At 50.8% G+C, this 27296-nt stretch overlaps 1 protein-coding gene and 1 pseudogene across 3 annotated transcripts in view; both read left to right on the top strand.

Moving 5' to 3' along the window:
- The window catches only part of PRKCI (protein kinase C iota), a 1761305-nt gene that overhangs the window by 1118475 nt on the left and 615534 nt on the right, over positions 1–27296 (top strand). The window lies entirely within an intron of this gene.
- On the top strand, positions 15612–17585 carry LOC138492768 (pre-mRNA-processing factor 6 pseudogene; annotated as a pseudogene).

Here is a 27296-nt window from a genome sequence, read left to right on the forward strand (position 1 = left end):
CTCTCATTGTAAGGGAAGGCTTCTGTGGCGAATTGAGACCTCGTACATTCAATAAGCCCTGTGTCAATAACCGATCGGGATCAGCCATAGGGGAAATCAAAGAGGCACGCTAGTACGAACAAATTACAAAAATCCCCAAATCTCCCCCCATTGCAAAGATGACTTTGGTTCCCCCTTAAATTGTTACCCTGCCAGAGAGTAGAGACCCCAACCATTTGATGCCATCAAATTTCCCCAATCAGCAGAGAAAACCCCCTCCACCCCCCTCACCCCACCCTTTGCGGGCGCCTGGGCTATTTGCGACATCAAAACTGCTGCCTCGCCAGGCCACCAGGATTTACCTCCACCTGGGCAACACATAACAAAAAACCTCAAACTTTCTGAGCCCCCCAGCTCTGAAAACCAAACAGAATGATTCCAGATCTTATTCCCCCTCAGCAAACCACATTAAATCTGGGGAGAGGGCGACATCCCCTCAAAACTCACCCCTCCTTGAAACTAGATGAAAGACGTTAGACACCCAAATCAGTCAGGGAGCCGGCTGACCAGGCGAGGGGGGCGCCATCTTCCTGAATTTCCTGTGGCCCCGAATCCGACGCCTTTCTCTAAATTTCTTGGAAGTGCGTGGCTCCGTTGAGGCACTCTCTCCATTTGCTTCTCTTTCTCCTGCTGTTTGATCCCCCAAAAGCTCCTGGGTCACCTTTTGTATGTCGTGTTCGGATACCAGAGAGTACTTCTACCCTTCAACTTCAAACGAGAGAGAGAACGGGTGGCCCGATCTGTATATCACACCTCTGGACTGTAGCTACCTCGTTAGGGGGGTGCATAGTCGCCTGCGCGACAGTGAGGGCTGATAGGTCCTTGGAATGGGAAGGCTCCAAAATTTCGATTTACAAGGGCCCCCTCTTCCGAGCCAGCTCCAAGATCTTAGCCTTCTCAGAATAGTAATGAAACTTTACTAGGATTGATCGAAGGCCTCTCGCTGGGGCCCCTGCTCTGTGGGCCCTATCAATAGTTGGCTCACTGGTATTTCCTTCATCAAAAAGTTTATTCACCACCGCCTTCACTAATTTAACAATTTTCGCCAGCGTCTCTCCATCTCGATCGGGGACACCTAGAAATCTTAGGTTACAACGTCTTTCTCTGTTCTCTAAATCATCCAATTTAAGGGCGATCTTCTCCTCTCTTCTCTCCAGGTCTGACAAACGAGCATCCATTTGCGATTCCAGAATGTCGATTGAGGATTGATTAGCTTCCAGTGCTTGGACCCGATCCTCCACTAAGTCTACCTTCTTATCTAACGTGTCCAGTCTCTTGCTGATGTTAGCTCTGAAGCCTCGAATCTCCTCCAACAGAGCTACCATTGTACCACTCACTGTTTGGGCCCCCATATCCTCTGATTGAGCAATTTTAGACGTGGGACTGCTTTCCTGAGTCATCCCTGGGGAGTGGCGAAATTTCTGCAAGGCTTTTGCCCAGTCCATTGAAAGAGTGGAACGCGCTGCCCCGGGAACTCACGCGGCCTCTAGAGGGGTTCCAACGCAGTGCACTGCAGAATCTCACAGATACAGCAAGTCTACAGCGGTGAAGATGGAGAGCACCACCCCTCTCTCCAGCCAGCTTCAATATTAATAGTGGTACACCGCACTCCCCAGACCCCGAGGCACCGCGCTGGACCAACAGGATAGTGACCTGCAGGAGCTGTGGGGGCAGACACGTCCGCAGGGGAGGCCCTGGGACCCTCCAGGAGGGATGTGAGTAATATAAGCAGGGAACTGAGGGGGCAGCAAACACCGCTCGAAACTGGGCACTCCACCTGTGATCAACCGTCATCCGGAGGGACCCCAATCTCCCTTAATCAAGGCAATTGAAAAAAGAGTTCAGATGGTCGAGGCTCCTAGCTGGAAGGCCCACCTTCAGCAGACATGCAGGGGTCAAACACAAGATAGAGAGCAAGGTCCAGCATATGGGGGACTGCGGTGTCAGCCAGAGAAAGACGGTGCAGGGCCACTTAAGATGGGCAGGCAAAATGATGGGGATCACAAAGCAGCTCAACGCTACCACAGGTCTCCAGTCCGCACAGTGCTGCTGTCAAAATCTACCAAGTGCTCCTCCCTCGGCCGGCACTGATATGGCGCTCCCGGTCTCCTCTCCGAGTAATTCGGCGCGTGCAGCTGGGTAGTCCCTGCCTAGGTGGGAGGACGGCCCGTGGCCCCACGAGGACAATCGCGGAGAGAGGACAGTCAGCCCCCCCCCCCCACCAAGGCCTCCCACAGCCTGCCGAGGGTGCAACGCTCCGGAACCGGGGCCGGCAAACAACAAGAAGCCGCTCACCTCCTCTACTAGGGCGGCAGGCCTCCTCCAGAGCCCCGGCCGAACACCACGTCGGGTCGATGAAGCCAGAGGGTAGCAGAACAAGCAGGGGGCATTGGCTCCTCATCGCCTTCTCTCCCTGCAGCAGCTCGCCTGATGCAGGTATCTCGGGTAGGGCCCCTATCTCCCGTCCCCTCAGCACAACACGCTGTCAGTCGGGGCTTTCACCAACACCAGACATCTGGGCCGCGAAGACAGGGCGGTGCAGGCAAACCTCCCGCGCGTGGGCAGCTGGCTCGAAACAAGGCTTTTCAGGAACCCCAAGAAGTCAGAATTTCTCTCCACCTGGTCTCTACCGGTTCAGATTCCATTTGGAGGGGGCAATATCGTGATACACCGGTCCTTTAAGGGGCCTCAGACCCTAAAGCTGGCTGTCGTGGAGGAGATCTGCTTAGAGACGCCTAACCGTCTCGGCGCCCCCTGGTGGCTCCCAACCTCCCTCTTTCCATCACCAACACTCTTGACATTCTTCCCCCAGTTATTAGGATCCATCTAAAATCTGCCTCAAAGCGTAACACTGGTACGATTCCTTACTTGCGGTCATGATGCGAAAGTGCAGGGCAGTAGAACGGAAGTGGCTAACCTCAGGCTCATCCTCTGACAAACTGGCCTGCTGTCTGCGCCAAAGGCAATACAGATTTACCATCTGTGCAAAAGAAAAGAGCCCACATTCAAGCACGGTTCTCCGGCGCATCCAATAACTCGGCTGAACCTTTCAAAATCTGCAGGGAACTAGCCAACCCCTCTGCAGTCTCCTCCCTTTCTCCTTCACTGGCCCTCTGCAATGCACTGGCCTCACAGTTTGCCACCAACACTCAGGACATTCTGACCACCCTTTCTTCACTCCGACAACCCATACCACACTACCCCCTCCCTCCACCGTTGTCCTTTTCCTCCTTCTCTCCTGTCACACCTGAAGAAGTTACCAGAGTTGTCCGCTCCGTGAAGGCCTCTTCTAAACAGGTCTCCCTTTGCACATCCAGGACACTCGAGGATAACATTGGCTCTCTTGCCCCCTGCTCTCGCTGATTTCTGCAATCACTCTTTTGTCACTGGATCTTTCTCCTCGCCCTTAAGCACTCCCTTGAGTGCCCACTCCTGAAAAAACGTTCCTGTGACCCTACCTGCCCTGCCAGCTATTGCCCTATCTCCATCACCCCCGCCCTCCTGGGGAAGCTACCTGAGAAGCTGGATTTACCCCAACTCAACTCTCAAACTGAACTGGTCGGTGGCCTCCATGACCATCAATCTGGATTCCGAGCATCCAGAGGCAACTGCTCTTCTGAACACCTGTGAAGATCTGCTCGCATTTCTGGACTCCAACTCCCCAGCTGTCCTTATCATTCTCAATCTCTCCTCTGCATTTGACACAGTTAACTAATCCATCCTCGTAAAATGGGTCCACGATACACGTGGTATCTCGGAATGAGCACTGAATTGGCTGTCTTCTTTCCTCACTACCCGCTCTTCCCAAGTCATCCTGGGTCCCTTCTCTCCTACTTCATCTCCATCTGTGGTGTCCCCCATACTCTTTCACTGGTTCTTTAACATCTACCTTGCTCTCCTTACATGCCTCATCTCCTCTTTCTCCTCCAACTTCCAGTATTACGTAGACGACACACAGCTCTTCAGACTCCCTGCTGACCCTCTTGCACCCTCCATCATCCCAGACTGCCTATCTGCGCCTCCAATGATCTCTGCCTCAATGCTTGTAAAACTAAGATCCTTCCCTTTGGGACCCCTGCTCCCTCCTTCTTCCCCTCACCTTCCAAGCAGGAGGCTTCCTCCTTGGGCTCTTCCCCTGCACCTTCAACGGAAGCCAGAAACCTTGGTGTCATCTTCGACTCCGCTCTCTCCTTCCTCCCTCACACTCAAGACATTGCCAAGAAGTGCAACTACCAGCTCTTCTTTCTCAAAGGAATCTTACATTTTCTCACTTTCCCTCAGAGACTCAATGTGACTCAGGCCATGGTTCTCTCTAGACTTGACTACCATAACAGCTTCCTCCTGAATCTTCCTTCTTCCTTTCTGCGACCCCCTCAGCTTATCCAGAATAGGTTAGCAAGACTTATCCTTGGCCTTAAGCCCAGGGACTGCATCTCTCCTGCACTGAAAAGTCTTCAGTAGCTCCTGTTTGCTGCACAGATTAAATTCAAATCCCTCTGCATCATCCACAAGGCTGTCTGGGCCCGGGGACCACCCTATCTTCAACTCTTTATAACCAAATATTCTCCCTCTAGACCACTTCGCTCCTCTGGCACCAACTCGTTGTGTGCAAAGTGTTTTGCCAAACAGAGGGCAGGTCGTTGCTCACTTTACTCTGTGGGCTCCCTCGTTTGGAATAGCTTCCTCTTGCTCCTGGAGCAATATCTTCTCAAATTCCGGAAGCTTCTTAAGACTTTCCTCTTTTCCTCCTCTTTCCCTCCTTCTCGCCTTTGCTAATCCCACAGTTGGTGAATCATTGTCCTTGGCCCTTATGCGTCTTCGGGACCTTGACCTCCCACCCCACCCAGCTCCTGTTTATCCACAGCCCTTTGCATCTGCACACCCTCCACTCTCGAGACTCGCCCTTGCACCTCCCGCAGCCCAGGCCATGTAGCACTTTCCTAGCACTTCGTCTATGGCTCACCTATGAGCTTGGACTCCCCAGCACTTACCACCTCTTCCCTCTTCCTTTCTGCAATTGCACATTCTGAATACTAACAAGGCCTAGTAGGTTTGCCCCTCTCCCACTTCCGCCCTGTGCTCCGAATTATTGTGCTGTAATGTATTTCCAACCCTCGCTCCCTCCCTGCCCTTAGGGCGCTTTGAAACAGTATATTCTTATTGTATAAGCGCCTAACAAGCAAACGATAAATTAATAAATAAAGTAAAATTGGCTTCTGTCATAGATACCGGGAGTTGTCCCGCTTCTCATGCCTCAGCAAATAGTGCTGCCATTCTGGGTCCTATGGCATCCTGTAGCATCTTGTAAAGGGCCATCCGCAGGCCATCCAGCCCACAGCCTTCTTGTTAGTTCTGAGCTGGCCTTGTTTATCCTCTGACTCTCAACGGATATTTAAAGTATGCAGTACAATATCCCGTAAGAAGGTACTATTTGGTCAGAATTAGTTTGTGGGGGATGTAACGATTCGTGGGGATTTGTCCCTTCTCCCCAAGGGGAACACCCACCCCTCCCGTGAATCTAACGAGGTGAGACCACTCTACACAATACCCTCCCTAGGGGAGGCGGCAAGTGGGGCCTCACCAGGAGAGACTCCACCCTTGGGGACAAGGACTCCTCTCTTCCTGTTCCCAGGAGGAACTCCCTAGAGGACCTTGCAAAATATCATCTTTAAACCTTTCTGAGGATAAGATCTGTGAAGAAAAGGTCAATATGTGTTCTTGCCATCACGAAATGGAAAACCTCCTTTTAAACTCCCATTCCACTTGGGCGAAGAAGACTTATGGAGGAGAGGAGAATACACAAGAGAAAAAGAAAAAGGAACCAATTTTGCACCAGGGAAACACCACGGCTACAGCAATCCAAAAAGGGGAGGAGCCTGGGGAAATCCAAGAGGTGCCCTTGAGTTTCAGAAGGGGAGGAACGCGGACTTGTTACTGTCTGTGACCACAAAGCCAGAGGAACCGAAGCTTAACGTGAGGTGTCTCAAATCGGAGAGAAAAAGAAAGGCAGAGGCCGACTGCATGACCACGTGAAGACCGCAGTGGACCAGCAGTCCAGGTCACAATACTGAAACTGTTCCATTACAATCAGCTCGGGAGAAGCTGACAACAGAAATAACGAATCGCTATCCAAGACAAACCGAGGGAAGAGAGGCTGGCGAAAGGGAACAAGAAGCCAGTTTAGGATGAGAGGAAGCTGATCCTACATGAACGAAAACCCTGGCGATGTTGGCCCTAAGAACTGAAGGTAATGGTAATAACTTGAGAACTGTGGGAGTGGATGAAAACCAGTATTGGAATGCTCATACTCTCCACAGTCAAGAGGGAGAAAACCTAACGAGAGTGATTGAGAATTATTGTTGTACTACTCATACTCATCTTAGTCCAGAAGGAAGTGGTGTACAGGGAGGATGGAAAGAGAAATATTATGGGAATAACCCAGCTCGTAATAATTCATACCAAAAGGCTTAAGTGGATCAAAAGAACTGGTTATAAGCCGGAACATTGAGAAGCAGCTGGAATTGGTAAAACCATATCAAGATAACAAGCAATAGGAAATCAGACTATGATCTGTTCAGGATAATAGGAAATATCCCAGAATGAAAACCTAATTCTTTGACTAGTTTACCAGAGGGGGGGGGGGGGGCGTGGCTACGAGAGCCATGTGAGGAGTCACGTTCTGGAGGACCTCCTGAGATCCTGACATCGATCCTTGCTGAAAGTGCACACACAGAGGCACACACGCTCTGTAAAACTTCATACCGGCCCATGAATATGGCACACACGTGTGCAGAAACTTTGGAGTTCGCTGGACGCGTGGGGACGCAGATAAGTACTTTGCCGAAGTCGCACATCTGAGAACGATGGTCCAAAATGGCTGACGGGAGGCTCATCTGGGTGAGGACAGATCAAAAAAGACGGAGAATACGCCTGCCCGCAAGGCATATTGCACGGACACCCCGGCACTATGTGCGTGAGCCTGATGGCGTTGGGATCCGGGAGGCAGTAGAACGATCCGTGCCCGGCACAGAGTGGCCAAGAGACTCACTGAACTGCCCCCCGGCTCGCCATTGCCGAAGCACGGCGGCCCTCGAGGACCCTGCGGGCTGCGCAAGACTGAGCTGCAGAGTGATCGGACCGGCCCAAGCAAGCGCGGCCCCCGCAATAGTAAAGCGCAACGAGGCCGGCTGGGAAGCAGCCCAAAGGAGGGGCGAACCCCTCAAGGAGGACCGAGTAGCCCAGCGCAGGACTGCGTCGGGAAGCCCGCGGAACGTGTAGCAGAGCGGCCTGAGGCATTCCGGTCAGGAGGACCCGCAGCGGACAAAGCGGGGAGGAGATACCAGCGGCGGGACGTCGCCGGACAGTACGTGGGGGCCAGTGAGTGAGCCAAGGGAGCGGTGGCCTGCAGCAGCGCAATCCCAAACAGAGGTCCGCATCGAGCCTGTGACCCTGCACCGGGGGGTGTCAGGCCGGGCACTTCTGGCGCTGCCCGCGGCTTCACGCGGGCGTCCCCACTTGGAGGACTTCGGTGGCAGACTCATGGTCGGGCCCGGCACCAAGTAGATGGCGCAGAGCCTGATAAAAGCATTCAACCAAGCAGCGCAGGCATGCTCGTGATAGCCGCCGGGGGGGTCCCGGCGGACCCGGATGGCAGGACCACCACGGGCGCACTGAGGGAATACTCCCAAATTGAGGCTCGCACAGGGAACTAAGCAACCCCTCTGAAGCGGGTCGGCCACCCGAGGCACAGGCGGCCCTGCCTGAAGGAGCCCTGGCTCAGGCTCACGGCTGGGCCGTGCACACAGCACGTGCAGCAGCAGCGAAACCAAGCAGCACCCACACATCCGTGGCTGCCACGGGGAGGCTCTGACAGTGTTGCGAGGCATTACAACCAGAGGCTGACTGAAGGCCAAAGGATTGCACGCGAGACAAGGCCCCAACGAAGACCTCGGGGTCCAATGACACAAGGAAGCTGGCAGCAGCCTTCGAACCTGCCCGGCATACGGGAGATGGGCCTAGAGTGCAGCCAGCGCATAACATCCGAGGACGGGCTGGAGCGCGTCCCCAATAAAAAGCTTGGAGAGTGATATCACGGGAGCCAGAGGCAGTGTGGATCCTTGAGCCCAACGAAGGGGGGATAAGGACAAGGCGTGCAGTGCACCCAGAGTAAGCACACTGTACAAGTGGACGAGCGGCATCGGCGCCCAGACGGCACTCGCTGTCGGAGAGTGACAGACCCACGGCATCGCCCAGGTGCACGCGCACGCAAGCCCGAAAACACCAAGATGGCCAACAAATTGCCTAGAGCAAAGGGCAAGCAACCTACGCTGGACGAATTCGCCGGGACACCGCCGGGCCTGTAAAGTGCCAGGAGCAAAGACAAGCTCCCCGCAGGGGGCATGGCCGCCGCGGGTACAAATCAGGAGGTCCTGGCTGCGATTGCAGACTTGAAAGCGGCCTGGGAAGCCAAGCTCGAAATAGTTGTCTGAACTGAAAACAGCGTTGGACCTTAAGGTCGGTGAAGTGCAGGAGGAGGTGAATCTACTCCGACAGGACGTAAGGTCCCTGTCGGAGCGCACAGAGAACCTTGAGAAGGAGGGGAGTTCGAACACAGCGGACTGCGCCTCACACAAGTCGGAACTGAATGCCCTGGTACAAAGAGTAGGCAACCTGGAGAATAGGGCGGACGAAGCGGAAGGACGCGCCCGAAGGAACAACATCCGCATTGTGGGCTTGCCGGAGGGAACAGAGGGCCACAACCCCACGGAGTTTGTCGAAAATATGTTGCTGCAGGAGATACCTGGAGGAGTTCTGTCTCAAGGATTTGCTGTGGAACGAGCGCATAGGGCTCTAACGAGGAGGCCTCTGCCAGGCAACCCACCTAGGCCAGTTATCGCCAAGATCCTTAACTATCGGGACCGAGAAAGGATACTGGAACACTTCCGCAAAGGTGGAACAATCAAGCGAGGGGAGGCAAACATGACAGCCCACCCGGACTATACCCTGATGGTGCAGCGAAGCCGAATGAACTTCGGGGCTGTTAAGAGGAGACTGAGGGAAGCGGGCTATAAGTACATGCTACTTTACCCTGCGAAATTGAAAGTTTTTCATAAGAACAAGACCTTGTTTTTTGACACTCCGGAGGATGCCATGGGATGGCTTGATACGCAGGGCTGCCCCCAGGAGTCCGACATCCAGACGAGAGAAGGAGACGGATGAGATAAGTAATGTGTGATGGGGAGCACTGGAAGATGGTGCGGCTTAAGACTATGGGACTTGATTATAGTCATTGACGTGGCCTGTTAGTAGATGGGACCAGATTACAATAGATAATGTATTGTGTGCACTGTGACTGTTGCTTTATTAAGGAGCCTTGCAGGGCCAGTCCTCACACCCCCATTTAGTATTAATAGTTAAGTGGCCATTAGGTCGACTTCACCCCACTGAGCTCTGAGTGTACTAGACAGGGCTAGATGTGGGGATGCCTGAGATCCAGGGATGGAGCTGGGCAACAGTTGGGGGGGGGGGGGGGGGAGTTTTTGGGGAAGGGACGGGTGGGGGCAGGGGAGGGAGGTGGGGAGTTTGATGTGTATATAGTTTTGGGGAGTTTGAGTTTAAACATGAGCCTACATAGAATAGCCCTAGAATTGTATCTGTATTGCGCAGGCGGATGGGAGTGGCTGGGAGGGAGGGAGATGGGTATTGACGAGCTATGGGGGATCTTAGAATAGTGACGTGGAATGTCAGGGGACTTAACAGCTATTTAAAAAGGAACAAGGTCATGCTGTATTTGAAAAGACAAAAGATAGATATTGCATTGTTACAAGAGACGCATCTGACACGGGAAAAGTTGGAGCTGGTGGGGAGAAAATGGAAAGGTACTGTAGTGGGGTCTTCGTATTCGGCCTATGCTAGGGGAGTACTGGTCTGGGTGGCGCTGCACGGCCCGTTCCAGCTAATACAGGAAATAGTGGAAACTGATGGGCGTTTGGTCATAGTGAGAGGGTTGGTGGAAAATAAAGAGGTATGCATTGTAAACACATACGCCGGCGTACTTCCGGACTATGTGCACCAACCTAGGTTTGTGCATGGGTAGCGCGGTGATCTGGGGAGGAGATTTTAATTGTGTGCTGAACCCCGAGGTAGACAGATCGGATAACAAGATGGTCAGGCCCGCCCTAGCAGTTAGGGCATTGCAGACGTTGCTAGCCGACTTCGAATTGGTAGATGTGTGGAGAACAAAGCATCCCAACGAGAGGCAATACTCACATTACTCAGCCCCGCAGCAGCTGTATACTAGACTTGATTATGTTTTTGCCACACCATATGTAATGATAGAGATCGTTCACATAGAATATAAAGCGAGTGTCCTGTCGGATCACTCGCCCCTGGTTCTGGGGTGGCAATATTGCCACCCTAGGGCGCGGATTCCGACATGGTGTCTCTGTGCGGAGGCGCTCAAAGATCCAGTTTTTAGAGAGGATATGAGGGATGAGATCATTAATTACTTTGAGGTGAACATGGGCAGTGTTGACTCGGCAGGGATACTGTGGGAGGCCTTCAAGGTGGTGATGCGGGGTGTGGCCATCACTAAATCGAAAGGTCTGCAGGGCGGGGCCCTGGCTGATTTACAAAGAGTGGAAGAGGAATTAGAAAGAGAACTAAAAAGTGGAAGCGCAGACACCGAGCTGGTGCTTAAACTAGAGCAGCAGTGTGCGGAACACTGGGAAAGGCTCTGCAACCTTAATTACAAAAAGTACGTTGAGAGACAACATGCGGGTGGAGACAAGACGGGCCGTCTCTTGGCGTGGCTGTGCAAGAGTGAAACCCCTAGGTCCCCGATTAGGACAATAACCAGAGAAGATGGTGAGGTAGCGGACACCCAAGAGAGAGTCAATAGGGAATTTGCAGATTATTATGGGGAACTATACGTGGACAGAGGAGGAGGCAGCCGCGATGAGATACTGGAAACTCTTCAGGATATAGGATTGCCCAAGATCAGTGCGGTAGAAAGAGAAGAACTAGACGCACCAATTACTTTGGAGGAGTTGGAGGAGGTTGTTAGGCAGCTACCTACTAGTAAGACGTCGGGAGCAGATGGGTTCCCTAGTGAATTTTATAAAGCATATAGGGCAGAGGTACTACCCCCAATGTTGGAAATGCTCAATGAGGCATTTGAAGTGGGACAGTTGACGGAGTCGCTCAGAGAAGCAATCATAATACCGCTCCCTAAACCTAATAAACCTGGACATAGCTGTGGATCATACAGGCCGTTGTCGATGCTGAACCAGGACAGCAAGATATTGACGGCTGTCCTGGCGAATAGACTGCGGAAAGTAATTAGCAAATTAATACATCCAGACCAAACGGGCTATGTCCCGGACAGGAATATAACTCACAACCACAGGCGACTGCATCGGGTGATCGAATGGGGCTGTGACAATGAAGGAGAAATGGCAATCGTGTCTTTAGATGCAGTAAAAGCTTTCGACTCGGTTAGATGGCCGTGGCTGCTGGCGGCTCTGGGAGAGTATGGAATGGGGCCGGGGTACGTCAGGTGGGCGGAGATGCTGTATAGTGCGCCGCTAGCCAGGGTTCGTACAGGAACAGTGATATCTGAGAGATCGCAACTTAGCAGAGGCACTAGACATGGGTGCCCCTGGTCCCCGATGTTGTACATTCTGGCTCTGGAGCCCCTGGCACTATACCTAAGGCAGCAATACGACACAATGGGTATTGAGGTAGGAGGGGAACGGCACCTGATATCCCTGTATGCGGATGATTTGTTATTATACTTGAGATACCCGGAAGAAAATATTCAGTATATTCTGGAGGTGATGGGAAGGTATGCGAGGCTGTCCGGTATAGCAGTAAATCCCCAGAAATCTAGCATTTTCCGGTTGGGCAGTTACAAGGGAACCTCTGTAGAAAGATTGCCGGTGATACCGGTGCCATGGACTGTGGACTCCTTCCGCTACCTTGGAATAGATGTGTACCATACGGCGGAAGAGTAACCTAGTCGTAATACCGAGATGGCCATTGGAAAAATCCGCAAATGTATGAGGTTTTGGGAGAAGTTGCCCTTAGCGATGATGGGACGGGGAGCGATGCTTAAGATGGTGGTTCTGCCTAGGCTTCTGCATTATTTTAGTAATATTCCACATATGATTCCCAAGAGGTTCTTTGTTCAACTGAATAGTATGTGTAGGGACTTCCTATGGCATGGTACCCGGAACAGAGTAGCGCTATGGAAGTTGCAGAATTTTCACGAGAAAGGGGGCATTAAACTACCTAATTTTGAGGTCTATTATATAGCAAGTCAATTACAATATGTGGCCAAATGGCTCTCTGATGAAGCGACCCCTGAATTTAGATTGTTTGGGCAGGACTGTACCCCGTTTTACCTGAAGGAAATCATCTGTTTGCCTGAGTCAGAAATGAAGGAGCGCCCGGGGATGATGTGGCTGGGGTGGAAAATGTGGCGTTGAGCATGTATGATGATGGGGGACCCGCTCCCGTGTTCCCCGCAGGTACCGCTGGTTGCTTTGGCGGGAGGAGATAAGCAACTGAGGGTGATTATCAGAGCCTACTGGGAGTCGGTTGGGCTGGTAACGTTGGGAGATATATGGCAGGAGGGGACCATCAGGGATTTTGAAGGACTTGGGGAGGAGGTGGGATTACACGGGGGCCAATATGTTACGTATCACAGATTGGTGCAGAAGATTCGGATAACGTGGCCTGAGACAGTATTGGGGAGGAAACAGACGCCATTATGGGGATGATATATGACACAGCTGAAGGGGGGCATGAGATCTCTAGTTTGTATGAGATGGTAATGACTAAGGTTTGAAAGGAAGTGACACATTTGAGATTGGATTGGGAAACAGAGGTGGGAGCCCAAATGGAGGATGGGATGTGGGAGCGGGCCCTGGGATACCACAAGAAGGTATCTAGGAATGCCAGACTGCATCAAATACAGCTGTATGTAACGCATAGAGCGTATATGACCCCGCTGAGGATATCTAAGTTCAGAGGCGCTGGGAGACAGGCGTGCCCTAAGTGCGATGAGGAGAACGCTGATATGACACACATGTTTTGGTCATGCCCGGTAATCGAGTGTTTCTGGAGAGAAGTGGCACAAAAGCTAGCAGAGATAGGGGTCACGCTCGCCATAGACAGGGCCTGGGCCTGCCTGCTGGGAGGGTTCCGTAAGCCACGAAAACTGAAGCATGTTTGGAAACTGAAAGACTTGGCGTACGTGCTTGCAAAGCGAAGGATAGCTATGGGATGGAAAAAGTGTCATAAGCCACGGGTGGAGGTGTGGTGGAAGGAATTACAGAAATGGGCAGAGGCTGAAACGGTGGTATGGCAGGAGGCAAGTAGCATGTCTTGGGAGGAAGAAGTGGGTACCCTGATGGCATGGAAAGCATTGGTATCTGGACTATTTGGAACAATATTAGATCCAGAGGAATCCGATGAAAATGACGCCCTGCCGCGTGTAGCAGATACTGAGTGTGAAGGACAAACAAGCTCGTAAAGGGGGGTGGTATCAGGGGGACAGTGAGCAAAAAGTAATTGATGTTAATGTAATGGTTGTGGATTGCACTGCGTGTTTGGTTTGTATTGTTGGTTGTGTTGAAAAATTAATAAAATTCTTTAAAAAAAAAAAATACCAGAGGGGGAGAAAAGGATCAACCCTTATAGAAGAAAACAGGAAAATAATCGACTGTCCAAAATAATAATTCATGAACGGATAAAAGTAATCACTAGAGACTGCCTGAAGATCTATTGAAAAGTGGCTGAAACGTAAGTCAACACACCTCAGGAGAAGTCCTCCTAATTTAGAGTCTTTATAAATAGTGGTAGGGTCAGATAGGTTATAGTGGGATGATAGACTCCTTCTTTTAAGGACATTCACTGATGACTGACGAGCACCTTAGCTAATTTCATTAGGTAGGGACAACTTGTAGAATAGGGACAGACTTTATTCCTTTTCTTGAAGTAAACCTACCAGTGAAATGTCTAATCGGAGTCTGCGTCCTCCTGACCTACCACCGGGGGTTGAATATAGATAGGTGTAAAAGTCTGCAAAAGCCATAAAACATTTCCGTAATCCGGGACTGTTGGCATTCCAGAAAGAAAGCCATTAACTTAAGGTGTTTATCAAGTCTGGCAAAAAAGGCTTTAGCATGCATTGACAGATGATCCAGCGATTCCCCTAGCCACTCCTGCTCAATCTTCCCCTTCCGGGATGTGAATTTGCAAGTAAGAGTCTTTAAATCCGTAACTACTTTCTCTGCACACCATCATGTTGGGCTGTGAAGGCCATGGTTTGAATTTGTGCCCCAGTATTATTGCAGTAGGGTAATGGTTTGGGGAGGGCAAGGGGGTTGCTCCCTTTTACAGAAAGCTGGGTGCTATGATTGTCCGCCAAACGTTTGTACCTTTTCCTTTCTTCGTGTGCAATTTTCTGCGAAAACCCAAAACATGACTTGAACAATCTCATCATACTTCAAACATGTTAAAAAGAAATAAAAAGTAATGATCAAACTAGAAGTGCTATTAAGCATAGATCTGAAAAATGTGGTCCTAAAGGACAGCCACAATAAAAGTATTACCATCCATGTAAGTGAAACTGCCCATGCTCAATCCCAGCACCAAACCAGACATTTAACAAAAACATGAGCCACTCACAGAGTTGTCTCAGTCTCATATCCATCAGGGTGTTCCTGGCTTGCCCAATCTTCCTCATGTCCAGCTCACCTGTGCCTGCAGTCATCAGCCCTGGTGTTATACCCCCTAGATAAGGAGAGTTCAGTGATCCAGGAAATGGACTGTTCAGTCTGCCAAATTGCACTTGTCGGGGGTCTACAGTTGTGGCTTTCCCCCGTCTGCAGAGCTTTTGCAAAGAAGCTGTCTGGGATGGGGGCAGTTTCTTGTAGCGCGGGTTCCTAGCATCACCAACTTCAGGGATACAAAGCCACTCTTCCTCCGTCACCTCAGCCAGCTTTCTCTTCAGATTGGAAAACTGTTGCTGGATCTTAGGACGCTTCATACGGTACTTCTCAATCTCCTCTTTCTCCCGCTGTTCCCTTCGCTCCTTTCGCCGCTCATCCATTCGCTTGTCCAGGTCAGAATATATTGCATCTGCCTCCTCATCTTTCTCGTAGGGCCCACTTGAGAACAGGTTTCCAGCATAGCCATTAAACTAGTCATAATTGGTATTGTTGAGATCATCATCATCAGACTCGTTTTTCTTCATCTGGTCCCCAACGGTCCTCTTCCCAGGAGGCGCATCGCGGTCGTCTACAGGGTCATTGGCATCTCGAGCAAGACCAATATCAGAATGTATTGTAAAGCCAGTGGCACCTCTGCCCAGCCCGGGAACATATACAAGCGGCACGGCCATTCTGAGGAAGGGCTGCTTCTTCTTGTTCATGGTGCCAGTGATTGAAGGGTCTGGCCAGAGGCGCCCTCGCCGGAGACGGCCAGGTTCCCCTGGGCAGCAGGGCCACTGCTAGATGACATGGAAGCCATTTTTCCCCCACACTGGAATTGCGTGCGTTATTTAACTGAATTCAATGATCCCAACGAATGGCGGGGACATCAATGCCATCAAAAAGCATGCTTTCTGCTTAAATCAGTGCGAGAAACAAACCCTCATCACCCTCCAGCTTGGATTGCATCGGTTCGTCTAGAGGAAGTGACCGGAAAGCTTTAAGTAGCAAGAAACCTGCTTATGAAGGGCACAGAGATGTGTCCCAAAAGTGAAGATGTTTGGCTTGAAGCTGCCCGCCTGCAACCCAGTGACACAGTCAAAGCAGTGGTGGTACAGGCAGTCCGTCATTTGCCTCAGTCGATAAGAATCTACATACGAGCAGCAGAGCTGGAGCCCGATATCCGGACAAAAAAACGTGTCCTGCGTAAAGCCTTGGAGCATGTGCCAAATTCTGTATGACTATGGAAAGCCGCTGTGGAGCTAGAGGAGCCAGAGGATGCCTGAATCATGCGGAGTAGAACTGTTGAGTGCTGTCCTACGAGAGTGGAACTGTGGCTTGCTTTAGCCCGTCTGGAGAACTACGAGAATGCATGAAAAGTACTGAATAAAGCCCGTGAGAACATTCCAACAGACCGTCACATCTGGATCACTGCAGCAAAACTAGAGGAAGCCAATGGAAACACACAGATGGTGGAAAAGATCATAGATCGAGCCATCACGTCACTGCAGGCCACTGGGGTGGAGATTAACCGTGAGCAATGGATTTAGGACGCTGAAGAGTGTGATAAAGCTTTAAGTGTGGTCGCCTGCCAAGCCGTTATTCGAGCTGTAATTGGTATCGGCATTGAAGAGGAAGATCAAAAGCACACCTGGATGGAGGATGCAGATAGCTGCTTGTCTCACAGTGCCCTTGAGTGTGCCCAAGCAGTCTGTCCATGCCGTCCAAGATTTCCCAAGCAAGAAGAGCTTTTGGCTGAGAGCAGCGTACTTTGAGAAGAATCATGGAACCAGGCAGTCCTTGGAGGTTCTTTTGCAGAGGTCTGTCGCTCACTGCCCCAAAGCAGAGGTCTTGTGGCTAATGGGGGGCCAAGTCCAAATGGCTGGCTGGGGATGTACCTGCTGCCAGAAGCATTCTGGCCCTGGCCTTCCAGGCCAATCCCAACAGTGAGGAGATATGGCTGGCTGTCGTGAAACTGGAGTCTGAGAACAATGAATATGAGCGGGCCAGGAGACTGCTGGCTAAGGCTCAAAGCAGTGCACCTACTGCCATGGTGTTTATGAAGTCTGTGAAATTAGAGTGGGTTCTTGGGAATATTGACGCTGCCCAGGAGCTCTGCCTAGAGGCGCTCAAGCACTATGAGGACTTCCCTAAACAGATTGAGGAGCAAGGTCAAATAATGGAGAAGGGCCGAGAAGCTTACAACCAGGGGCTGAAGAAGTGTCCTCATTTTACACCACTTTGGCTGTTACTGTCGATTCTAGAGGAGAAGGCCGGTCGGCTTACCAGGGCAAGGGCCATCTTGGAGAAATCTAGCCTGAAGAACCCCAAGAATGCAGTACTCTGGCTAGAGTCAGTGCGGTTGGAGTACAAAGCTGGTCTGAAGAACATTGCTAATACGCTGATGGCCAAGCCTCTGCAAGAGTGTCCAAATGCAGGGATTTTGTGGTCTGAGGCTGTTTTCCTGAGGCACGGTCGCAGAGGACGACCAAGAGTGTAGACGCTTTGAAGAAGTGCGAGCATGATCCCCATGTGCTGCTAGCTGTCGCAAAGCTTTTCTGGAGTGAGCGCAAGATCACCAAGGCTCGAGAGTGGTTTCACCTGACAGTGAAGCTAGATTCGGACCTGGGGGATGCCTGGGCTTTCTTAAAGTGTGAGTTGCAACATGCCACTCAGGACCAGCAGGAGGAGGTTCGTAAGCGCTGCGAGAATGTGGAGCCATGGCATTAGGAGCTGTGGTGTGCAGTCTCGACAGACATTGAGAATTGGCAAAAGAAGTTTGGCAAAATCGTGATCCTTGTATCCAGCAAGATCAAAATTACCTTCTAAAGGAACCTGTCACATTGTAAATGATTGTTCTTTTGTATATTAAATGACACTTTGTCAAAAAATAAAATAAAAAAATGACCCACAATGTGAGGCTTTGGATGCGCAAGAAGAACTTTCTCAACAAAATAAGCTACTTCTTACTAGAGTTTCCACTTGGAGAATGCTTGCCATATTATGTGGGCTTTCAAGGGCTTGCTGGATCAACATATAGGGTTGGTAGGCTACACATCAGTAGGTTCCACAATATGGGGGATGTTGAATAGTTCAGTCTAATGACATTCATCATTATCCCACATATTTCTTAAGTCAAAGTGGATTGCACATGTCATTTGTTTTTTCCACGGAAAGGCCAAGTAGAGGAATGTTTTTAATCTCTCCACCCAGTTACCTGAAATGTACCTTTTGCTTTTTGTTTGTCCTCAATAGTCATGTCTTTCCCGGATCTGTTCATGCAGCTTGGGATGGTCCCTTAAGTACGAGTCCTATTTTCTTCCAAGAGTATTGTGATCTTCCCTAGCACTGCAGTAGCGGCTCATTGCCTTTTGAAATGGTGTTGTCCTTCGTATACAGAGACATGCGTGTCCACCTGTATTATATTATGCTGTAAGAGAAACCGCCATTCCTTCTCTGGGGCATTAAACTAGTGTCATTAGTGTTGATTTTGGAAGCACCATATTGCAGAAAATCTGATATCAATGATCTGAGCTCTTCAGTGCCTCCAAGAGCAGGTTGAAATCCCTGCACCTTCAAGACACTTCAACCTAAAAATCATTGAACAGCTGAATAGATGCTCCTGCTTCCTAAATTGTGCCCTTTGGATGAAAAGCTTACATAATGGCTACCTTATGCTGAAAATTCAAGAAGTGTATAGTTATTTTCCTAGGTTTTTCATCTTTATTGGGCTTGGGAGCCCTGTGTACCCTCTGGTTACCTGGTCCTGTGCATGTTTAAATCTGCAGACATTACGTAGGACACCTACTAAGACTGGGCCCTCTGTTTTCCGGAACACTGACTGCTTGGATGTTATTTCTTTTAGGACAGTTCTCTGGGTCTTCTGTTTTTATGTTAAGCCACTGGATCACCACATCTATTTCTGTGGATATTGTCTTGATTATCCTACACTGTGATTATCCATTGCTCGTTGTTAAGCAAGATTTTCTTTTTGCCAATTTCCACCCATATACTTCTTTGGGGACACCCTTTTATTTTTGTGTTTTAACTCCTGACCTAAATTTTTGGAGCTGTGACCAGGCCAGGCCTTGTCAAGGGGGAGAGGGAGTCTGCACCCAACACCCTCCCAAGGTGCCTGAGTGAGGGCAGGCCCTCCTTACCTGCGACGCTGGCGGCAGGGCATTGGCAGGCCCTTTCGCAGTCAAGGAAGCAGACTGTGGGCCAGGCACTGTGGCATTGGAGCAGGGCCAACAGGAGCCGACACCGCGGACTGGGGTGCAGTGAGCACGGCAACACCCCCACTGGAGGTCGTCGCCTGGAGAGCCAATGCCGGGTGATGTGGCAACTGGGACAACACTGGTCGCTGCAGAAGGAGGAGAGCGCAGCTCCAACTGACAGTTAGCTGGAACCTGTGCAAAGGAAGGAAACCGCGGACCCACCAGGGATTACTCAAAGGCCTACAGGAAGGCACCAGAAATCCACTACTTACCCACTGGGGAAATATATTATTAAATGAAGGTCCAGAGGAGGGCCATGAAAATCCCACCAGCCCACCAGGATATTTGGGGTAAGACTTAGCCGATCAGAGGGCCTGGACCTTATCAGGATTGGTGTTGAAAATCCAGCAAGGGGTTAAAAGCCCTTCCTCAGCCGCACCCTGTGGAGACAGGTAAATTCTTGGATAGGGTAAGTAACCAATTCTGGGATGGGGTTGGGGTGTATAAGTAAGTGTGTGGGTAGTTTGGTGTGGATTAGTTGGGTGAGGACAGGAGGTGGCGAGGGACGTCGGAAGAAACAAGAGGAGTCGTGAGCAAAAGGAGTGCAGCGACTATTGGAGAGAGGTGGTCTCTGGAGTGTAAGGAGTGTGTGGACTAGCAACAGATTAGAAGGTAGAGGTAGTGGTAGCAGAGTTAATGGTGGGAGGAGTAGTGATAGTAGTATAGTAGAGAGACGGCAGTTGTGAGAGGGAGTAGATTAATAGGAGTGGTGTTCAGAACAGAGAATTGATAATCGCAGCAGAAGAGTAATAGAGGCAAGGAGGTAGCGTGGGAGAGGGGAGAAGGTACCATCTGAGGTAGTAAACTGGAGTGAGAGTGGCAAGTAGAGGAAGTGAGAAGTAGGAAGGGAAGTAAGCTCAAAGGGTGAAGCTTGGAAACTGGAGTGTGAGATCCGAAGGACAGCAGCCGGGCGGCAGAATATGATCTTGGGACCCCCAATGACAAGAGAATGTCGGGTGAGCCCTTGTGTGCGAGTAGAGCTAGTGGTTCTGTGTGGAAGGAGGCAGCATCCCTGACTTCCTAGAACCATAAGCAGGGCTAGGAGAGGTAGAGTTAGTAGACTCTAGGGAGTCAGGTAGACCACGCCTTAGGGGTGCCACACTTAGTGTTAAAAAGAGCAAGAGACAGTAGGGTTCACCTGGTGCGAATGACTAACATTCCGTTAAGGATCCCTGGGTTTGAGGGGCCAGACCAGAAAAGTTGAGGGAGGGGGTTGGCCCTAGAACAAAATTATCTCAAGAACCCGGTAGATCCTAACGATCCCTTTTGTAGAAACCAACAGCCATTTCAACTGCTGTATTAAGTTCAATAAACACAGTCGGCGTAGTTATTTGTGGCGGGCACCCCATCACATAAATTAAGCCTTCTGCTTTACTTTCCTTGGCGTTTTCCTGATTCTTATGTGGATACTGATCAGTCCAGAAGACTAGCAGGACTAAGAGCCATTGGGCCTCATTACAACTGTGACGGTCCAGTAACAACGGTGCCAGTAAGCCTACCGGCCCGTTGTTACTGGACCCGCACAGTACGACTCTGCAGGTGGCAGAGTCTGATCTGACGGGCAGAATGGCACCCGCCCGTAGAGTTTCATAGGAGCACCGACACCGTTATTCCATGGTCCCCAAGGACTTAAAAGATTACCGGCGCTTGACTTCCCGGGCGCCGGGGTTGTAATACTCTGGTGTTACCGGGAAGTCAGGCGCCAGTAATTATTTCCGGGTCCGGCGGCAAGCCGCCGGCATCACTGGCAGGCTTAACGCCAGACCCGGAATGAGGCCCACTGTCTCTATTTATGGATTTCTTATATTGTTAAAACTGCACACATCACTCTAAAGTGAAGTGTGGTTAAGATACTTTGTATAGCTTTCTTTTTTTCTTTTATGTCTTTTTGCTTACATTTACAATGTGTCTTAAGATGGGCTGGTGGTAGTGGATACTTTCCTACCATGTTTTGAACTTCTTAATCTTACAGATTGTCACACCGCGCGCTCGCTCGCGGGCGCCACTTACCTGTCCTAGGGTCCCGGGTCCACGGCCGCAGCGGTCTCCTCCTTCATGGAGGCTGTACCCGCGGTGGCGTCTATCCCCACGCCGACCCGCGGTCCGGATAGGCTCCGTGGACGCCGCCATCTTGCGAGGATCTGCGCATGCGCGGATCGTCAGTATCCGACGTCCCGTGCATGCGCAGTGTCGGAACATGCGTTGCAAGCCTCGCTTTGATGCCAGGCTTTAAAAGAGCACCGCATACACAGGGACAACGCGTCTCAACACGGTTGTTACTGTGTATGCGCTGCTGGAGCCCTGGCGTCTGTGCCTATGCCTCCCCAGTTTCTTGCTCTGCCTTGTCCAGCCTCTCCTCCTTGTCCTCTCCCTGCTCCTTAGTCCTCCTACCCCTTGCTTCCCAGTTCTACTTGGTCCTTGCCTGCCTCCTGGTTAAGGGTAAGGGGAGGTCCTGTCTGGGTTCCTGGATTGCTTCCCTTCTGCTAGGATAGTAGGATTCCCCTGTCTGTTCTTCTTGTCCTTGCAGACCTTCCTCCTTTACCTGTCTTGTGCCCTGCCGGTACCTGTGCCTTGCTGCCTTCTTGGATGTTCCGGAGTTCAGCTTCCACTATTATCAGTGTCTTCATCAAGCCTTCTCTGCCAGTGGAAACACTGTCCCGACATCACGTAAATACTGAGAAGTGCCACCCGTGGCGTTGGGAGTTGGTTCAGTGCCATCCTGTCATATATCGTCAGGAGGGTATTGGGCTAACTTCTCGCACTACCCATTCATCGGCAATAGATACTCCGACAGACTGGCAACCTCAACTCCACGGTCTCCAGGAAGAAAAGGTAACCAGCGATCTCGTGAAGACTCGTTTAACACAGATTTGCATTTATCGCAAATGGCTACCAAAGGTGGATAACACCCTAAGATGTCTGTGTCACAAGGTTTTTGTTTGTCCTTTGTCCATATTGTTCTTCATCCTTCTTCCTGCCCCATGTGGTCCAGAATTGCCTTATATGGGCAAAGATGCACTTTGCCTGAAAGCCTGGGTGTGGGAGCTGGGACTGTCTGGTCCTGGTCCACATACAGGTACCTGAATGTCTTTTGCTAGACAGATTGGATAGGCACTTCCAGTTTGAATGGTGGAAGTCCTTACCATTGGTGGACCTATGTGGGCTTGCAGTCCAGATCTTGTATAAAAGGAGGACTCCTGTAGCATTCAACAGATCATTGGAGCCAAGCCCCCTGATGATACGAGGACTACTCCTGCATCTGACCAGCATCCACTTCAGAGAAGTCCTAGGGAAGCTCTGCTCCTCTGCCAGATCTTAAGGAGACCCTTGTCAGTGTTTTGACCCCTGGACCATTGGGAACAACCAGTCTCAAACCCCTGATTGTGGATCTGTATCGCCAAAAGTGCTCCTGGACCAACCAGTGAACTGACTGTCTCTCTCCTGGGCTACCCCGCTGCAACCATCACCGTTCTCTGAGTCCATCCTTGGATCTTAGAGGATCTTCAGCTTGTACTACAAGACACCTGCTCCTGCAATTTGTCTTCTTGCATCAACTGATGTTGCACAGGACCTGTTTGTTTGTTAGTTACGTTAAGATCATCTGTCAATGCCTGATTGCCACGACTCATATTGCAATCTGTCTTCTTCGTTCCCTCAAAGTGCTGAGGTCGCCTGCTCTGCAGACGTCTTCTTTTCTTTGCAAGGGTGTTCAGCTGGGAGGGGCCTGGAACGGAGATTCCAGCACAGCGACCCTCAAAACAGAATCTTACATCTGAAAGGGACCTCTGCACCCACAACCGCTGGTCTTCCCTTGACCGGCCCAAGCACAGAAGGCTGTGTCCTCAACTGATTCTGGAACCTCAGCCGTGGTCTCTGGAGAAATCAAAGTAAGTGGGTGAGGGGGAATACATTAACAGACCTGTTTGTTTCCCTCCTGTTCTTCACAGGGTAACATGGGCGGAAAGTACTGTCCCTAATGTACTCTTTCCTGACTTTGTTCAGTGGAGGCCTGGCCAAGGATCCATTTCTAGGCCTACCATAGTGACTGCAATTGAGTTACTTAGCTGAACATTGCTTAACTTTTGGACTTTTGAATCATAACCACTGGCATAGTGTTGCTTAATAAACCTACCCTAACAGTGTAACTGATGATTTTAGCGTGCAAGGCCTCAAACCATGTTAGGGTTCGACTAATTAAGTGTTGTTAGGGGGAACTGTTTTGTGGTTACTCTAAAGACTCTTTACTGAATGTCATGTATCTGTGTACCTACCTTTTTCACTGGTTATTGTATCATATATTCACCATTAGGAGAAGAAACAAAGCATATCATTTTTATAGCATTTTATAGTTCCACTTGCTTAGTGTGGCCTATTCATTGTATATGTTTATACTTACCTTTCGAGGGGATTGGTTCCTCCGACGTATTCCACATCTATGACAGTAATCACCACAGCTGTGCTGCTTCGGAAATTTCTTTTCCCGGCGTCAGTGTCCTGCGTTGATGATGTCGATACGCTGTCCCTCAAGGGCCTCCGTCGAGCCGACGTCACTGGATGTTATAAGTAGGACGCATGACGCCCATAGCCTCAGTTACGTTTTTTCCATGAATGTGTTCGCTTCGGAATCTCGGCGTGCCTCGGTTCTTCTACCTGTTGAATCGGTTCTTCGTTCTTGGTTTCTTGTGAGAATCATGTCTTCGTCTTCTACCCCGAGGTCGGGCTTCAAGCAGTGCCGCGACTGCGGTTCCAAGATGTCGCTTACAGACCTGCACAACGCCTGCCTGTGGTGCCTCGGCGAGGACCACGCCACCGATGACTGCGATGAATGCCAGTCTTTGATGTCGAAGGGCTCGTGGGAGCGGAAGAAGCTATCTGTAGGTAGGGTTTCCAAACCCCGTAAGTCGAAATCCACTGGGTTTTCGACCGACTATTTGAGGGGCTAATCTCCGCATCGGCGTAAATCCAGCGGGTCTCGATCCTCTTCTAGGCACTCTCGGAAGCACCGTCACCGGTCGCCTTCCTCGTCCGAGGACTCCGCCAGACGGCGGGTAGCTTGTCCCAACAAGCATTCATCTCCGGCGGAATGGGATGCATTTCGCAAGGAGATGATGGCGATTTTCGAATCGCAGGGCTCAGTTCCGTCCGTGCCTTCGAGAGAAGCTGGCAAGGAACGCGCTAGAGCCACCGCTCGCACGCCTTCGGGCTTGGGCGGTCGGCGCGATCATCGGGAGCCATTGAGGTCCCGATCGGACAAGGTGGATCACTCTACCCATGCCCCGCTCCGGGTCCCGGTCCTCGTCGCCCTCGAGACCGTTGGAGCCTGTGAGGCCTTCTAACTAAGCATCAGCGCCGAGGCCGTCTAAGGACACGCTCTGGGCTCAGGCCTCAAAGCCGATGTCGAAGTAGTCGACGCCTCGCTCGGCATCGACACCGATTCCCTTGACGCCTTTTGCGCAGGTTTTATCGGAGGTTCCCCGGAGACCGGTGGAATCCCGAGGAAGGCCCTAAGTAAATCAGTGAGGCCTGTGTTTGAGCCTTTTTCTGTACCCTCATCCAGGGATTTATTCCAGCTTTTGGGTTACATCTCAGAGGTGGATGAAGGGTCAGATGTCGAGGGGTTTGTTCCTCCTGAGGTTCCTGATGACCTGTTATCAGGTCATAGCCAAATGGAAGACCTGTGTCAATCCTTACATGAAACCAGTGGTCTGGACACCTCTCCGGAGGTTGAGTTTGGCAGGCCTGAGCCTGGTACACGCGCCGAGTCGTCGTACAGGTGTCTCATGTCGAGGGTGATGGAGTACTTTGGGTGGTCTGCTCCACCTGTGTATTTTCTGCAGGATGACCTGACATATATTTTGGACCAAGGTCCACCCACTGACCCCGGTGCTGCCATATTATATGGCCTTACAAAGAAGAGTGGCGGCGGCTTGGACTGCTCCGGAGAGTCTCCCGGCAGTGAATAAGTCGCTACCGAAAAAATACCATCCAGCGGCGACACCGGCTACTTGTCTGTGCACCCCACTCTAGAGAGTTTGGTGGTGCAGGCGGCTACGGCCCCAGCAAAGCAGGCTGCGTACCCTACCATCCCTCCGGATAGGGATGACCAGCGCTTTGACGGTTGCGCAAAGAAAGTGTTTCCATCTGGGGGTATGGCTTTAAAGGCAGCCAACTCCGTTTGTGCCTTGGCAAGATTCACTCACACTCTGTGGAATTGTGTATCTTTGGCGGATGAACATATTCCTGAAGGGGAGGAACGGGATGGTTTTCTTGCCCTCGTTCAGGATGGCAAGGGTGCCAAGGATGCCATGTGTGAATCCGTTCAGTCGGGTCTGGACGTGGTAGACTGTCAGCCGGTCCATGGCGGCGAGCACCGTAATGCGCAGGTTTGCGTGGTTGCGGAAGTCTGGGTTTGCTTCTTTTATGTACAGTCCTGGCTTCTCAACATGGCCTTTGATGGTGACCATCTTTTTGGCAGCAAGGCTGACGAGCGCCTTGAGAGATTGCAGACCTCCAAAGCTGCGGCGAAGTCATTGAGCGCTGCAGTACATCAACCTCCGCCTTTTCATCCTAGGGGACAGCAATGGAGGGGAGGTTCCTTTCGATACTACTCTTCCTTTGGTAGATCGAGGGGAGCTGCCAGTCAAAGGGGCCAACGTAGGAGTACCAGAGGTAGAAAACAAGGTACTCGAGGTGCCAAAGCCACTCGGGCAGTTGCCTCTTTGCCCTTAGGCACTGCCGCAGCCGCTTCAGCTCAGTCATGAGGCCATGGCCCATTGTTCGCCGGTTGGGAGAAGGCTGGCGCAGCATCTTGTAGAATGGCGTGCCATTACTTCAGATGTGTGGGTTCTGGAGATCATAGCCCACGGCTACTGTCTTCCTTTCCGGCAGAGGCCTCACGACAATCCACCGGGGAAGCTCTCTTTGAAGAGTCCGGATCCGCTCCTTGCGCAGGAAATCAAATCCCTGCTGGAGAAAGGTGCCATAGAACTGGTGCCTGTAGCGGAGAGGAAGAAGGGATGGTATCCCCATATTTTTTGATCCCGAAAAAAGAAGGGGGATTGGTGTGGAAATCTAAAGCTGGACCAATAGTACCCATGTGGTGGGTGCAGCTATGGGGAGTGATGGCTATGGAAAAGCTGACAGCTATGGCCCACGGCTCTTACTCAAAATATCTGAACACTTGGCTACCATTGCATGAATTCACAGATGACAGAGAACAGATGTACTTTAAGCCCAGATTACTCCGTGCAATACCTGTTATTTGATAAAATTGAATACCAAATCTGAAAGGATCCACCTGGCTGAAATAATAAGACAGGATCAAATCACTTCTTCACCTTAAATTGGGGAGATATTTTTGGGGGGGTATGGGGGGGAGAGTTTAACATTTTATATATTTTTCTTTTTTTATTCTTTTTTATATTGATAATATAAATGAGCACTGGCATTGAAATGTACTGAAACCTCAGGAAGGGGTAAGGAAGAAACAACATGTAAGAAGTATTACATATCTGTTATAGATCTGCTTATTAATGTATGCATGTCTATGATGCTCTAAAATTTAAATAAAGTTGGTAAAAAAAAAGACGGGGGATTGAGACCCATCAAGGACTTGCGTGGTTTGAACAAGTTCCTCAGGAAGGACAAGCTCAAGATGGTTACTCTCGACCTCAAGGATGCTTACTTTCATATGCCGATTCAACCCAAACACAAGAAGTACCTGAGGTTCGCGGTTGGCGACTCGCATTTTCAGTTTCAGGTCTTGCCATTCGGATTGACCTCTGCCCGACGGTCTTCACCAAGCTCATGGTGGTGGTGGCAGCATATCTCAGGAAAGGGGGGATTCAAGTCTACCCCTACCTGGACGATTGGTTGATCAGTGCGCGCTCTTCCGAGCAAGTCCTGGATCATCTGTCCGTTACCTGCTTCTCCCTTCACAGGCTGGGCTTCTCCCTCAACTTACAGAAGTCACAGTTGACACCTACACAGCGGCTCCAGTACATCGGAGCAGTGCTCGACACATCCCTGTGTTCGCCTCCCCAAGTGAAGGCTTGTCACATTCTGTAGATGGTGCACAAGTTTCAACATGCCCAGAGTCTCCCGGCGTTTGAGTTCTTGAGGTTGGTCTGCCTCATGGAGTCCTGCATTCTAGTGGTGCCAGAGGCCAGGTTGCGAATGAGATCTCTGCAATGGGCTCTCAAGATGCAGTGGCCGCAGTCCTCCGGCAGGATGTCAGATCCCATTCAGGTGCCGCTCTCGGTCG

This window comes from Ambystoma mexicanum, chromosome 10, assembly GCF_040938575.1.
Source record: "Ambystoma mexicanum isolate Mex_15411 chromosome 10, UKY_AmexF1_1, whole genome shotgun sequence".
NCBI classification, from domain to species: Eukaryota; Metazoa; Chordata; class Amphibia; order Caudata; family Ambystomatidae; genus Ambystoma; species Ambystoma mexicanum.